The 15,837-nt window shown below is 35.5% G+C and overlaps 1 pseudogene; it reads right to left on the bottom strand.

The window, feature by feature from the left end:
* Positions 1-11,224: 11,224 nt before the first annotated feature.
* On the bottom strand, positions 11,225-12,517 carry LOC149264274 (nematode resistance protein-like HSPRO2 pseudogene; annotated as a pseudogene).
* Between the last annotated feature and the right edge of the window lie 3,320 nt (positions 12,518-15,837).

Raw genomic sequence — 15,837 nt, 5'->3', positions numbered from 1 at the left:
AGTAATGTAACATTGATAGAATACAACATTGCATCCACATAAGGATTTAAAATTCAATGAAGATGTTGTCATAAACACAAATATAAATTTATGTATTTTTATTCAAAATAGGTCCAACTATACATGTTTCTTTTTTACAAAATAGAACTTCATTTCCAACATAAATAATGGAATCTCATGCCCATAAATGACATAATGGAAAAACAACATCATGATCGATCTAAAGTATGGGTCTATAAGTCACCCTCATCCCTCTTGGCACTCCCAGGTGGATTTCCAAATTGATATCTCTGCAAAAAATTACAATAATCAATTAGTTGTAAAAATTGAAAGGCATATAATCAATTTCATTAATTCATGATGATATTTTGATCAAATACTCATTCTCACCATGAGGATTTGAGGCAATGGAGAAGACAACCCTTCCTGGGTAGATAGCAGAGCACTTGGTGACGGATATAGGCATGGTTCAGGGGCGCTGGATAAAGGCATGGTGGATGTGAAATAGGGAAAAGGTAGTCGGTGCAGGCGACGATACACCCCCACCGGTTGTACGATAGTGGGAATCACTGTAGGCCAGGGGATTAACCTAGGGGGGGAAATTGGAATGTTAAGGGTGGACGATTGAAAAAATGAGAATGGTGGATGATTGAAGGGTAGGGGTGAGCATTGGGAAGGTATTACAGAGGTGGTTATAGGCATGGAAGAATTTATGGAGGAAAAAGGTGGTGGGTGTGGGCGATGATACATCCTAATTGGTTCAACAATAGGGGGGAGCACCCTTGGGGAGGATATTGGGGTGTTAATGGCTGAAGCAGTGTTCCCAATGCTGGATCTTTTTTCAATAGCGTCTTCATCAAATAAACGAATTCGACAATTTGGAATGTTGTGAGATGTGGGTCCCTCAGCTGTAACAATAAAAAAAGTTCATATAGTCATGCAAATGTGTTGAACATGCTAATATATCGCATTTAACGTAAAACAATGCATAACATGAAATTTCCATACCAATATTGGGTATAATAGAATCTTGCATTATCTCAGGCGCGTGGTCCACATTTCTTTGTTTTTGAGAAGATGACTCCAATTGTTCATCCATTCTTTTTTTCCTTGCATGAACTCATCCAACCCTTTCAAATTGTAGTATATCTGTCCCTGATTTTGACTTGCGACCACATGCCTATTTTTATTTACTGGACTCAAAAAACTATGTTTTCTCTTGGTAGTGATCTTGGATGGAGTTATAGTATTGAAAAACATTTTGTTGTATTCTTGACATGCTTTGTCTACCAAGTTGTTCAATGCATATGCCTGTTCCAAATTTGTAGGTATTATGGATCTCAATTTCTCAAGAGTTGATGAGTTAACATGTTTCATCTCATCATGTTCAGAGAATGCACTATCTTGTCGTACATTGGTCGATTCAACATTGTATGAGAAATTCTCTAAATTATCAATGCTTGTTTCATTATGATAATTCAGATTGGGAGGAGAATCAAAGCATGGCGAAAGCTCTGTTTGGATTTCTGGGACCAATATAGGTGTTTCATTCAAATCAAATAAAATTCTAGGCCTTTCTGTCATGGGATCAGTGACACCAGGTGCTACATTTTCACCCAAAATAGTGTTACTCACTAACATCTCAACTTTCAATACATGTTTACAGATATTTCCATTTAGGGCCCAATTGCAATTGCAGAAGTGTAGATTAGAATCCTTATATATGACATTGTACCAAATGTCACGAGTATCCTTATTTTGGCTATGAACCCAGTAGTCATTACTCTTTTCATCAGGCACACAATCTTCATTTGGGATTTTCTTAGCTCTACACTTGGATGAATTCAATTGTTCCTGTATTTTTCTGGGTCGTACAAAACCAGCTTCTTTTAAACCGTGCATATGATTGTAATATAATACAAACTTTGTCAACAAAACATAGATTAACCAATCAACCCTTCTGTGGCATGCATTGTTCTTCTCACATAGGTACCTTTCCTTGATATACCGATGGTAAGATTCAATGGCATTGTTCGTATCTTGATTTGAATGTGGAAAATTTCTGTATGCTTTTGCCCACATATCTGTAGAAAGAAATTTATTAGTTATATATTAATAAGTATACATATGACATGAAAAATAGAGTCATTAAAACCACCAATAAGAAGCTTACATATTTTGTTGTTGGACAACCAAGTATTTCTAAAATATTCCAAAAATCTTTTTTGTTCACTGAATTCTTCAAATAAGCTTTCAACTTTCTTTCTCACAGATTCATCATCTTTACACATGTGCATGATTTCTCCTAAACTGCGAAAAATGCGTATTTGGTTTTCCCTCCCTTTGACCTTGTTTCCAACATTTTTCAACCATGCATGGCAAACATGCCACACACATAATAATACTTTGCACTTGATTGAAGACTTGCAATAACATAATTTTTAGAGAGATTATACATTAACAATATTTTTTATGCCTCTTATAAAAATAATAAACACATCACCTCAATGCTTCAATTTCAGCAGTAGCATCATCTGTGATGAAGGCAAGAACATGCCAATCTGGTCGCTCTTTGTTTCCAATTGCAAGTAAGGCCAACATCCATTTAGAAAGATCAGCTATAGTATTGCGTGATGATATCACCCAAGCTATTGGAACCCCATTGTGATGTTCGTCGAAAACCATTAAGGTGTAAAGTTGATACTGCATTACAAAAAATGTGCATAATTATATTTATATAAGATACATGCATTAATATGAGGTTAAATAAATGAATCAGATTTAGGATAAATATGTACTCACCCCGTACTTATTTGTACTAAAGGTTGAATCCATTGAGATAATATTATTGTGAGAGTATTTCAGCATCATTGAACACATCCACTTTGTTTGTATGCCTATGATAAAAGGGATATTTTCAACAAGATCTTGTTTTTGGTAGAAGAAAAAACTCTCTGGGTTTTCCTTATACCAGCACTCCACACTCTTTGGATCACTTTGATCTTTAACATACTCTAGCCTTATGATATCATTGTAAATGTTACTTATATCTTTTTTTGTCATGTAGGTATCTCGAGGTATCCCTGTGTATAACTCACCAGATCCATCCTTCACATCAGAGATGAACTTGTCCCATATCATTGTAACATTAAAACCTCTTTTAATGAAATGTTGGACACTAGATCGCATATTCCAACTTAAATGTGGTGCATAATTGAATCTCATGGACCTACCGATTGCATCTGTCCCATGACAAATAACATTGGATTTATCAATATGTCTACATGCAGTATATATTATTACAGCATCATCTGGTCTCATTTGAAGTCGTCGCACAAAGAAGTGACATTGGCAACCAACTTTAATACTTTCATGTCGATTGCGGGTTGTCTTTGGATCTGATGATGCACTCCTAATTCTCCTTGTCGACTGTGGACCATATGAACACCAATAATTGTACCTAAAAAAATTACTACAAATTAGATATAATATTTATGCATATTGAAAAAATTATACGTATCTTGAAAAAGCATATAGAGACTCACACACTGTACTCCAGGAATGTTGAGTAATTGGTGTGTTTGATATCCTCTATTTTGTTACTTCGATGATTCTTAAGAAGAAATTGAGTGGGTGCACTTTCATTTGATTCCTCTCCACTTATGAAATCATCAAGTCGACAATATGGAATAACTGCAACTTGGTCCCCCTCAATCTCTGTCCATGTTAAGTCTTCTGCTGAAAATTGTATCATATCTTCCGGGTCTTCAACTTCCAACTCGTTAATCCTCCCCCACTTATTCATTCTTAAAATACCTGTACAAATTGCATTGAAAATAATTTAGTTTGAGTAAATAATATGGTCTTGATCAATGCATAGCGTACTAAGCATGGAAGTCTCATTTTTTAGTAAATATTTTATACTTTCCACATAAACCACTTTGGGATTAAGTAATATTCAAGGGATCTTAGATGACATTGTACGATAACTAAGATCATAAGAAATTGGGTCATTAATAAGCTTAAATATCTCTGACAAATTTAGACTAACCCATGTATGACATATGAATTCTTTCTGGAGGTGGGGCCACCATGTTATTGTCGAGGGGCGACTTGTGATGGGTTGCTGAGCTGGAATTGGTGAAAGGGAACTGCCTAACACTGACACATAAGATGGTGCGTTAATGGGTCCCTTCAAATAGGGATGAAAGGGAGAGACATAAAACCTGTCCCCAACAAACCCCCAATATCAAGAGTAAAACCACTAAAAAATTTTGTGAATTAAGACAAGAGGAAATCCCCTCTATTAAATCTTCTTTGAGAAAAAAATACACAGTGGTGGTGACTTAGTAATGTTATAGAGTAGGATAGGGACTCGACTAGGATATAATAGGATCAACTAGCTCGAAAAGACAAGACTCACCAAACCACACCTCAATTTGCAATCTAGTTCCTCTAGCTAAAAAGCCAAAGCCTATAACCATCGTCCTTGAAGAATAAAGGGTGGCATTGATTTGCATATATATTGATCAAAGAGTTTTTGAAGGAGGACCTTACTTCTATGCAGCAGCTAGACTCTACATGTGGCCATGGATGATGAATTTTGTTCCAGAACGTGAAACTTTTACTTCAGTATCGGTTTGGGTAAGGCTCTATTCTCTACCTCTTGATTACTGGCAAAATGAATTGTTAGCCGCTATCGGCAATAAATTAGGTCGTTTTGTTAAAGCTTCTGAAGCCACAAGAAAAGAAAAATATACTTCATTTGCCAAAATATATGTGGAAATGGATTTATCGGGAGCTCTACTGGATGAGGTGATCTTGGAAGTTTTTGATGAAGAATGGGTGCAAACAGTAGATTATGAGCACATTCCATTCAGATGTCGCAGATGTCATGAACATGGACACCTTCTCAGAGATTGTCCACTCAGTAAAGTAGTAAGCAAGAGCAAAAATAACACAATGAAGGAAACATACAGCTTTCACAAAGTGGTGAATCGTGGAAAGGGCAGCAAAAGAGGACCAAAACAACATCAAGATGAAGGTCAACAAATCAGTCAGAACAAATTCCAAGTGCTTGAGGAAGATGAAGAGATCTCAAAAGAAGATCAAGCAATGGAAGGAAGTCCTGCGGACAAGGAATCTGAAGAAAACCGGGAAAACACACAGGACATCGATTATCAGAAGGAAGCCATAATGAGTGATGCAGAACTGGAGATGGATCAGGAAATGACCCAAAATGAGATGGACCTAGAGGATCATGAACTACAAGAAATTCTTGATAAAGAAAACCTAGATCTGGAAGGGTTTTTGATACAGGGAACCACGGGAGGAGTAGATTCGTTACCACAAGAACTCAATAAAATACAACAGTTGTTTCTATGGAAATCACAGGCTGGCCGCTAAAATACCTAGAGTTAGTCAGATGAACATCACTGTTCATTGGCGTGAGCACAGCGGATACCATAGTTCCTTAATTAATGGAGAGCCTCTCTTCTTTTCTGGGATCTAGGTTCAGGCAAAAAAGTTGAGCAGGCATGGAAGGAATCCTTATTTTACCGGCAACCGGAATCTTTACATTTTTGGGCCTCGTAGAGTAAAACCGCTTCCTTGGCGGTTTTTGGATGTTCGCATCGCTCTAAAGTGGGAAACGGTTTTAGCGATTTTGCAGCGATCCCATCCAACAACCTACATGTGGCAGATAGAGGGTTTGGAAAACTGCCCTCCATCGCACACTAACGTCTGGTCCGCTTGTTCGGTGCGATATTATGCTCTTCCATTGGATTTCTCTATGTGGATCAACAGTCAAGATTGTTCGTGTCAAAGGGACTCTGCCGGGGACAGAATTGCGGGAGATCTCGCGGGCTACTAGGGGCAAGTGGCAATTTTGGGTTATTTTGAATTCGGGTTCGGATTCACTGTTATCTTCCATGCATGTTGAGCCTTGAGGTTGGAATTGGTGGATTTCGGGAGATTCACATGCGCGAAGTTTATTCCACCATTCGGACTCGAAATCCGTTTAGTGTGGTTTCTATTATTTCATCGGGTCTGTTTTTGGAATCTAAGAATATGCCTTTTTTGGCTCCGATTTGCGTCTCATCCGTCAGAACTTTGCAAACGGATTGGCCAGTTTAGGCTTTTGTTTGTATTTTGAAGGTCTCACAGTTAAATTTGTGGGCCCGTGGCCCGGATGTTAAGCTTTTGGCTTGGTACCCAAGCCCTGAGTGGATAGTTGACTCTATGTCCCTCAGGTCTCTTTGGGTAGTTGTATTATATGTAATTTGTTTCTTTGTTTCTAATGAATAGAAGGTACGAATCTTGCTTCAGCAAAAAAAAGAATTTAAGTTAGTCATCCCCATAATATCATTGTTCACCCTAGCTTACATACTTAATATTAAACAATGAACCAACTTAACATAAGCTGATGCACCCCGCATCTTTGCTTTATTAGAAGCATAAGTTAGAGGCTTATTTAGCCTAATAACACCCCTCTTTTTTAATTAAGTAGATTATGGAGAGTCCTTTACCAGATCTCAAGGTATGTGGTTATAGATGATAATGCGTCATTGAGAAAGGTAACTTTTAAGTGTAAAAGCATAGGTTGAGGCTTCTCGAGTCTAATAATACCCCTCGTTTTTTCGTATTTTACATAAGTAGATTGGAGAGGTCTTCACCATGAGATGTCATGGTATTGAAAGTTGAGAGTGAATTTTTCAAAAAGTAATATTAAGTTTAAGTTATTGTGAACAATATATAAATTATTGTAGATATTCACCCAAAGTAATTTATTATAGCCTACAATGTCATTTTTGAATTTTTATTATTTAATTTATTTTTTGAATTTTAATTTTGTTTATTATTTTATTATTCAAATATTTGAAAATAATTTAAAAAAATAATAAGTAAATGGAAATATTAGTTATATGATTTAATAAAAGATGTAATTTATAATATATGATATCAGAGAAATCTAATTAAAAAGCAGACTTATATTCTATTATATTTTATTTAATTATGAAACTTTACATACAGAAAAACAAGTATTTATTACAGAGTTTTTTTTGACATTGTATTCTAAATGATTCTTATGTTATGCTCTTAAATCTAACTCTTAGATGCTCTACTCTACCACGAGACAATACAATGCTAGAAAGATGGAACCCCCTCTTTCTAGTGACCTGGTGTTTAACATAGTTTGATAATGATTTCAGATTAGGGTTTTCACATCTCTCAACACTTCGTTAGTGTTAAATACATATAAATATTTAAACCCATAAAAGAAAAAAATATAAGTGAATATAAAAATCATATAATTTAATATAAGATATAACTCAGGGGATATCATATAAAAGAAAACCTAATTAGAAGGTGAGGCTTATACTCTACTCTTTTTTATTTAATTATGGAAATACAAATACAAAGAAAGGGGTATTTACGATCGATTTGCCTATGACATTGTTGTCTATATGGTTGTTGCAAATTATCTTTCTCCTTTGTTTTGATCTCAAATCCCACTCCTAGATGTTGTGCTCAACTATGTTTTAATACAATCCTAAAAAGATGGAACCCCTTCTCTTCCTAGTGACGTAGTATTTAACATAGCTTGGAAACTATTTAAGGTTTAGGGTTTTCACATTTTTCAAGCCACTATTAGTGTTATGGTTTTGGACCTTTTAGGATCTTCTTGAATGTCCACACGTGACTAACTCCACATATCTAAGTAATGGTGTTGATGCAGCGTCCACTTGGTACCACCGTATGAACAAGTTAGCTGAACTTGTGGGAGGCATAGCTTCTGCATATGAAATTTGATTAAGGTGATTTTCACATTGTTTGAAAGCTAGAATTGGTGTGTAAAACGACATCAAGAGGCAGAGAGCTATGCTCACAAAGGTTTCACTCATTTCATATCCCAAAATAACTTTAGAGGGCTTTAAATTCTAAATCTCAAAATTAAGACATATCATAAAATATGTCACAAAAGATAATTCCTCCAATTTTCCTACCCAAAAAATATCAAAATAAATAACAAGTTATCCAATAATTCATTTTAAATCAGTTAAAAAAAAATGTTTCATTTCAATTTTTATTTGTACAATTTATTTTAATGTATATTCAGGTGAAACAAGAATTGGAATGTTTTGTGTAGCATTGTCTTGTTATTCTTAATATGAAAAAGTAAAGTATTTATGTATTCTTAAAATGGAATGTGTGTCACTTTTGTGGTGAGGAGAGGAATGTGTATAAAAAGAAATTACATACATAAAGAAAAATGAAAAATAAAGTGTTACTTTCCCTTTAAGTTAAGCTATGTGATCGATCAAACAAGGAAAATATTTTAGTTTGTTTTGCGTATGATAAAAGGCCCTATGAAGACCTATTCGTCCTTTCCACTCTATAAGTAACTCGGCCTTGCAGAGATATCTTTTGTGACGGGTACTGGGGCTATGTCCTGAAAGAACTGGTGACGCTTCCAGCAGCCAAAAAATGACAGGTACTGGGGCTACGTTCCGAAAGAACTCGTGACGCTTCCAGCAGCCAAAAAATGACGAGTACTGGGGCTACGTCCCGAAAGAACTGGTGACACTTCCAGCAACGAAAAGAATCAACCAAGGTATTGAATGAGGCTTTAGTGCTTCCCACACCTCCACCTATAGGGAAAGATGCCCTAAAATTTGGCCAGTAGGATACCTTCGTCTCACGGAGGCAGTCGAGTCTTTAGCTTCTTGGTAATCGGTTATCAGTACCGAGCACTATACAGGTTGGGTAGCCCCATATAGTACCGCATGCACTGAGCCTAAGCTGAACCCCCTCTGAATCGGGTCTCTATGCTGCCTAGGTTGTCTTTTCCGTGGACCGATTGAAGGATTTGAAGCACCCTAAAAGACAACTTCTATGTTTCAAAATGTAACATGACCATGGTGGCTTATTGGATGCCTACCCCCAATAGTCCTAACCTAAACTATAAATTATTTTGTGGCCCATGTGGGGAAATTTAGTTTGTTCAAGTTATGATTGCTTTTATGTGTCTTCCTTCACTTATGGTGTGAAAAATTAAGCTTAAATAAACTAAGTACAAAAGTTTTTTACACTTGATTCCCTTTGTTTAAAGTTTAGAGTAGCTTAGTGTGTGTAGTGAAATGTGTGTGTAAGTGACAGAGTGAACATACAAAGTTTGTAGTCATGTGGATATTCGATGATCCTTTTCAAATTCGTCTACTTACACTAAATTATGTTTGTTCCTTACCTACAAATAAAATAATGTGTGGTTGATGGGCCACTTACTTCCTTCCTATTACACTATGTGAGCCTAAAAAGGGAGATGAAAAACTGAGTGCTTTGAGAAATATTTCAAATGCAAGCCTAGGATCGTCTAAAAGACGCAAGGGAAGCAGGGGCTACTCCCTTTCTTTAATAACACCAGTTCCTAGTCCCAATGCTAATGAATTAAAGATGCTTTCGTTAGTAAACAATATGAGTGAATTATGGGCCACTTACTCCTTTGCTAATTAAGCTATGTGACTTGGGTAAAATAGCAAAACAAATTGAAAAAATGTGTGGATTATGGCCACTTACTTTTCCCCTTAATTAAGCTATGTGTGAAATGTAAAAAATTTAAAGTAAAGGCTAAGTAATTGCCCTTCTAATACTGATTATTAAAACAATCTGAACTATACGGAAAAAAATTGCAGAGGTGAAGGCAATTCACTAAAGGTTGCCAGTCACCCACGAAAGAAAAATTACAATGATTGTTTTTGTTCTTTGTAAACTGTGGGGTTAGGCTCTGCACAAGCGAGCGAACCGTGTGTCAATCTGTAAGAAAATGATAAGTGTTAATCCAAATTATAGATATTAAGAGTGAGAATGATTATAAGCAATATGCATTATCAATGTTCTAAATTTAAACTTATATGATTAAAGAACAACGTATTTTATAAATGATACTATAATAGAAATAATTTGACTAAAATTTACAATCTCACTAATACAAATTAGTATTGAAGAACTAAAGGCAAAATTTATACCTTTACCATAAATTCAGTTAAATTAAATGACATCCTAAGCAATAACACAAGGCCATGTGCAAGAAAATTAAAGTAGAGTATAAAGAAGTATCAGAGTACTTTGTAAAATAAATGTAGAGATAAAAAATTATACTAATTATATGTTATTAGTCAATCCAAAATGCATTATCTAATATTTTTTCTCAAAACTTTGGAAATGAGTCGCATACTTATGCTTGTGCTCATAATTTTGAAGCAGAAAATATTCAAATAAAAGAATTATATTTTTTTAGGCCTAGTTTAAAGAGATAATTATTTAGTATGACTCGTAATGAAATTGTAATGTTCCATCATTTAAATTATATATTTAAATATGATATAGATTTAATACATTAATTTTTTTATGACATATTCCATTAAATAAATTCAATAATCTAAAATTATAATTATCTCAATTTCGTTCCATCATTTAAATATGATATAGATTTAATACATTAAATTTTTTATGATATATTCCATTAAATAAATTCAATAATCTAAAATTATAATTATCTCAATTTCACACGGTGAATTAAAAAATCTTAAAAAACAAAAAATCTGATTAAATATAAAAAAAAATAATGCATCAAAAAAATTATGATGCATTCCATTAAATAAACTTAACAATTTAAAATTATAATTATCTCAGTTTCACACACTGAATTAAAAAATCTTAAAAAAATAAAAAAATAACAGCATTAAACTACATTTCATATTAAAATTTATAATGAATTATATAAATATCATTAAACTCATCATAGAATTTAGGTAAAGAAATAAAAAATTAAAAAAAGAAACAACTCGTAAAATTTAATAATTTTAATAATTACCCTTTTAATTTTGCACAATCTTTTACAGTATTTAACTAACGAAGGAGGAATTGCACACTATGAATCCTTAGTATCCTATCCATGTTGGAGAGGGAAATTTTTTTTTTTTTTTTTCCAAATTTCTAGCACTGTTTTTTTGATTGGTCCTACTGATGGGGATGAACAAAAATGAGTCTAATCCTATATCCAATATAATTCTATGTATAGTACTCAAAACTGTCAATGTAAGAAGTGTATGTATGAATTTGGGGTAGTACTTTGAAAAATTGAACGCATTGTTCTTTGTCTTGTAAACTTAACTTGATTTGTCTGTAGATCTTCCAGTGTACCATCCACCATAGTTGTAGACTTCTAGTGCCAATAGTAACCCAAAAATGTCTTTGCACCATCCACACTAGGGAAATAAGGTGGTTCAAAATATATCTGACGCAGGGCATCACAAGCACCTAGATATGATGGACCCTTCATTTCAATGCTACCCATGGCTGTTACTACCAGCTGCTGATATGAGAAGAAAAACCTTTTCACTGTGGCTTCTATTGCCTGGAAGGCCAACAGAACATGTATTGCTGCAACATGATAAGCACCTGAAGTGTAATGTGAGCGAAGTCCATGTGAATGAAACAAATGCATAAGTGCCTCCTGGAGCCTTGGTCCACCCTTTGGATCAGCCTCAACACCCATGACTTTGGGCACCAGATGCCTTAGTTCCTTGCATGCATTTGTAAGGTCTCTAAGGGGGGCAGACCGAAGGCAATATGCGAATGCAAGTGTACTATTGCTGCTAATTGCCAACTGGTGTTTAAGGTAAAGGAAATCATCTGGGTCCATCACTAGAAGCAAATTCACAATTTCTGTGAGCATGTTCCACACCCTTTCAACCATCCAACAGTCTGTGGATGCTCCTACGAAATCCCCAGAATCTATTCTTTCATATACTCTGTGCAACAATTCTTAGCCTACAAATACCCAGGGCTCAAAGATCTGGAGGACATTGCAAAGTTTGGCATCTTCTGGATTATGGAACTGTTTATGTTGTTTTAAAGAGTGCAAATATCTTGGCTTGCAGATTCTATCATATTCAAGAAGAGGCTTACCTGACATATTTGGTTCCCCCAGACCTAAGGTGAAGGGAGTCCTCTGCATATGGCCTTCAATGGCAAGCCATATTCTAGAAACCATAGCTTCAACGCTTTTCCATGTACCCAAACGCGGAAGTAAGCTCTCTTTACTTGTTCTACTAACCACAGATAAAGCGCCAGGTCTCTGCCATACCTCATGGAAAACTTTCCATGAGAGAACACCACTACTTACTGACAACTGAAGAATGGGAACCTGCTTGTCATTTTCACAAATCATTGAAATCAACTCAATCTGGGAACTAATTAAGGATTCAAGCCTTCTCTTCCATTCCGCTTTGTCAATGTAAGTCCTTGTGTCACAGAGGACAGACGAAACAAACCGAAAAGTAATCTCCAATGACTGTAAGGCAGCCTTTACCAACCCCTCTCTAGACCAACCAGGCCATTCCTTGAATTTCCACATGGCACTGAGCTCAGGGAGATGCACATACTGCTCGTAACCCGCACACTCCATGGGGGAGGGCTCTATGGATTCTTCAACAAAGGCAAAATAGGATGCCATTTATTTACAGGACATATTTTTTCCCTGCGAACATAACCAGGAGAGTAAAGACACTAATGCTCTCCATATACCATAATCTAAAAAGAACAACATAATAATAGAATAAACACTAAAATCCATTTTAAACACTAAAATTTTGAAAACTGGAATAGAATAAAATGTTCTTAAATCCATGATATATTTAAAAAGTTGTATATAATATGTTACTGGACAGAAAACATATCTATTTGTTGCAACTCAACTTTTTTTGTAGATGATAAAAACTCAACACATAAATAATGAAAAGAGTTAAATAATGTCAACACATAAATATATATTTTTCCAGTTAACAAAGTGAATAGATATAAGCTAAATATACGGTGGTTGGTCTGTTGGCACTTAAATTCTGAGCACCTTACTGTTGCACATCCGGCAAGGACAAAGTCTGTAAGTGCTTTCATCAACTGATTTTAGTCTGAATATCTAAAGTGTTAATATTTAATGTAAATAATGTCAACTCTCATTTCTTTACTTCTCCATTTCTTCCTATGACATCAGATCCTTCTGTTGTTTCCATGTGTACCTCACTTCTTTATTTCTTCATTTATACTTATTAGATCAAATTTATCTACTGTTTCCACTGTGTATATATACTCACAGTGTTAATAACTAAACAAATTCCTTAACAACAATATTCCACATTTATTAGACTATGAAATTGTTTTGTGATTTTTTATTATGGTTTTCCATTTCTCCATCCAAACAGATGACACTAGATTCATCTACCGATTCCACTGCGTATAATATACCTACAGTATTCATAATTCATTTGTATAATATAAAATTGAATAAAATGAGGATCATTTGTATAATATAAAATTGAATGAAATGAGGATAGATGATTTGCTGTAAGATTTTGCGGATATAGGAAACACGAATACTTATTAATCAAACATTTAATTGAAAATTTTTACGATCCTAAAGCAGATTTTTGAGAAAAACAAGTCATTAGGAGAAAAATTTGAATCGTAACAAAATTATAATTATATTAAAAAATTTAAATCTTTTTTTATCAGGTTGGAAAAAATAAATTAATAAAAATATTTGAGCGAGGAAAAACTTCTATCTATTTAGAATCTTTAAATGCTTGCTTACTGCATTTAAGCGCTGACTTCATCAAAACCCTAATTTTTTTAAAATTCATCTAATCCAATGAAACTTGAACCTTTTATTAATCAAATTCCAACCAAAATAAGATTTTCAGAGCCATTTGGCTTGGGAATACTCCTTATAATTAACCATGACCAGGACCGATGCTTGTGAGAATGATGAACAAGATTCTTCATGGCACCGCATTCTTGAGGAGTCAAATAAAATTTATTCTGAACTGTGAGTCCAGTTGCGATCTAAATTTGGCCATATATTACTGCTCCAGAATAAATTTGCTATCTTTTACGAGACAGTTTGGCAGAGTGAGCAAATCGAGCTGTAATCTCTGAATCTTTAAAATATATTTAAATCTTTAAATCAATCAAAACATGTTTTGGAATCTGTGCTAAATCAATTACAGATCATTAACCAGGGAAGAGTTCATAAAACATGAAATGCCGTTGGGAATCTATCGGAAATGCTAGGGCTTTGTCGCGTTGCATATGGATTTTTAAAATACGGCTTCAGAGGCATGAAAAGGATGCACACTAACCTTGCGAAAAGCAATTTTCGATCACCAATGGCCAGCTGCATATAGTTTCAAAATTTCAGTAAAAGTGCCTCTGTTATTGAAATTCTGAGTTGTATACATCTGATAGGAATTCAATCGCTATCAAGCCCCCAGTTTCATCGACGTCAATTATGAAGTAAATCATGGATACGTTGGCTGAGGTCACCAGAGAAGTGAAGAAAGAGGTCACCAGGGAAGTGAAGAAAATGGCTGAAACTTTTGATGCCGAATTGAAGGCATTGTTGATCAATGACTTGAACAGTGGCAGACAGCAATTCCTGACCCTAATATTGATGTCTTTTACCTCTTAAACTTTGGTATCAATAATAGAATACTTGTAATGATATATAGCATATAGATATTTGGATTTACAATTGAGAGCATAAACGGGGTAATGCAAGATTCTTGGCTTCACATCAGTAACGTCTTTAATTTTGTGTATGCTACCACCTTTTCATTGTGCTTGTTTGTGGTCTTTATATATTTATGTAAACAATTTGCTGGGCTATCAATTTGCTGGAACTTAAACTCAAGAGTGCTTATATTCATGACTATCAAAGTTCGACTGTATGGGATCTGAAATACATCTGATAGGAATTCATAAAACCGCAAACAAGAGTACCTGTAACACCCTGAACATATAATTTTCATTGTATCAACCCTTTTCACAGAACCACAAAGGGGAAAGCCCCGCGTTTTTCAGTAGCTGTTTCATGAATTCTATATTATGGTTGTATGCAGGGGTATACGATAATACCTGTATACGTGAGACAGAGGTCGAAAGAGCATTTGAAATCTTCCGTCCTTGAAGTGCTGCATGCACTGAATCACCTTCTGTAACCTCTCCTCTGTTTGCCGGAGTTCAATGCATGAATTGTCTTGGAGTTTGAATTGCCGGGAGTTTGAATTGCCTGGAGGATGGTTGGTACCATTCGTAAATGCCGTAAATGTGCCTCAGGTTGGTGAATGTGCCTCATCAATATGCGAGAGTGGAGGCCAAAGTGGAGGCGGGTAGGGTCGATGGGCAGGAGCACGGCAGACGGCAGAGTCGCCGGAGCTGCGTGCCCTGTAATCGCCGGAGAGGGATGCATGCTATGATGCATGGTCGAACATGGAAGGGCCCCATGACGTCAAGGAGGGTGTCAGAAGGTGTAAAGACATAGCATTAACTTTGCTATGGAGGTGGAAATAGGAACTGCCGTCCTGTAGTTGGCATGATAAAAAATCCAAGGGGATGTACCTATCCTTACACTTATCCTACCTGGGGACATTGACATTCTCTCGGGAGGTGGTATCCAGGTGGGTTGGGACGTGGGAAGTGTCTTGATTGAAATAGTTTATCTTGGTAGGTGTGATGTCATAAAGTCCTGAAGGGAGGGCATATGTTTCCATTTAATCCGATGGAACACTTTGAGTCTGACACGTCTTTACAGGAAGCCTTCATCCAAGCCACATTGGCCACTGAGTCACAATGCCATGTCAACTTGAACATGAAGTGGAATGTGGCACACTCCCCTCAGCTGACAACCTTGGGTGACGGACATGACATATGGGTAGATGTTGGTTACCAGCCTCAGAATAATTTGGAGGATAAAAAAGGTGGCAAAAGGCAGTGTGGTAA

This window comes from Pinus tabuliformis, chromosome 6 (genome assembly GCF_031772625.1).
Source record: "Pinus tabuliformis cultivar Carrire ecotype Pingquan chromosome 6, CPIR1, whole genome shotgun sequence".
Classification (NCBI taxonomy): Eukaryota; Viridiplantae; Streptophyta; class Pinopsida; order Pinales; family Pinaceae; genus Pinus; species Pinus tabuliformis.
This window is presented reverse-complemented; position numbering and strand designations above follow the sequence as displayed.